Here is a 1519-nt window from a genome sequence, read left to right as displayed (position 1 = left end):
CACTTTTAGTCTCTGTGTCAGAATCTATAAGAAGAATCAGGAAGGTTTTCATGAAGTTTATCTACCCCACCCCACCCCACCCCACCCCCTGCCCTAATTACTAACAAATAATTTTCCCACTGCTTCTCACTCAAAAGAAAAAAAAATCCTTTTCTCACTTACATTGCTACATTTATTTAAAAGACGCATATACCCCATATCTGTCAGGGATATACAACAAAACTTCATAAAAACACAAACCACTACAAATCAGGGAGGAAAAACTGAATCAAAATATACCATCGTATAAAAATAACAGATATAATCAGCAATTAACTAATTCAGCAGCCAAGAAACCTTCTACAGGTGAAACTACAAATCAGGGAGGAAAAACTGGATCAAAATATACCATCGTATAAAAATAACAGATATAATCAGCAATTAACTAATTCAGCAGCCAAGAAACCTTCTACAGGCGAAACCAGGCAGACGAGGAATAAAATAAATGAAGGGCTATAATCAGTTAAATTAAACCACCAGACCTGACTATCAAGCCCAGACTTTGCCTGGCAACTCAAGTTTCCTGGGTTACAATGCAGTCACATACATGCCTACTCAGAGATGGAACCCCCTATGAATTCAAGGGGTATCCTCCCAGTGAAGTGGGTACAGAGTTTTAGCCTTAGTGTTACACATTGGTTCTATCATGGAGTGAGTGGTTGGGCAGGGTCTTGGAAACCATGCTCAAATTACAGGAGGCCTAGATGAGGGGGGGACTGTCAGCTTTTTGAGACAGCCCTCCTCTTAGCAAATATTTAAAGAAAGCTACTGAGGTGTGTGTGCTTTGACCAAGAGTGTCTGGAGATGGGATGAAGATTGTCAATTACATTGAGTCCTGATCTCCCCTCTCCCCCCCCCCAATAATTTGATCACTGCTTGAAACCAACCACAGGGACCATCAGAGCCTCTGGTCACTGGACAAGAATACACTGAGGAACTTTTCTCAGGCTGATGTCCTTCAGCTATTTTGGACTCCACTTCCACCAGCCCTAGCGTGGCCAATGGTAAGAGATAAGGGGAGCTGCAGTCCAAAACATCTGAACAGCAGCAGGTTGGGGAAGGAGTTAGGAATCTGTGGCTTTCCAGATGTTGCTGGACTCCATCAGCCCTTAGCCACAGGACTAATGGTCAAGTCTGATGGGAGCTGGAGTTTCCCATCCCTGTTCTACAGAGTGATTCCGCTCCTCTGCACCTAGGTCCTCATCCTGCAAGTGACCTGACAGCTATTTTCTACAAACAACATTGGGGTTCTCCTCAGCCTGGGCCCCAATGAGCAAATCCCATTCACTTTTTGAGGAAGAGACATTTCAGATCCATGTGGATCTGTTAGAATTAGGAAGAAAAACACCTCACAACACATATCTGTGTGCTTTAATCACTAAGAGGATTGATGCAATTATGTTCATCAGTATTTATGTGGGTGCAGTCTTATAAAACTGGTCTGGACCTGTTGTGTGTATCTTTTTAGATATCATTCACA

Source organism: Rhineura floridana, chromosome 7 (genome assembly GCF_030035675.1).
Source record: "Rhineura floridana isolate rRhiFlo1 chromosome 7, rRhiFlo1.hap2, whole genome shotgun sequence".
NCBI classification, from domain to species: domain Eukaryota; kingdom Metazoa; phylum Chordata; class Lepidosauria; order Squamata; family Rhineuridae; genus Rhineura; species Rhineura floridana.
This window is presented reverse-complemented; position numbering follows the sequence as displayed.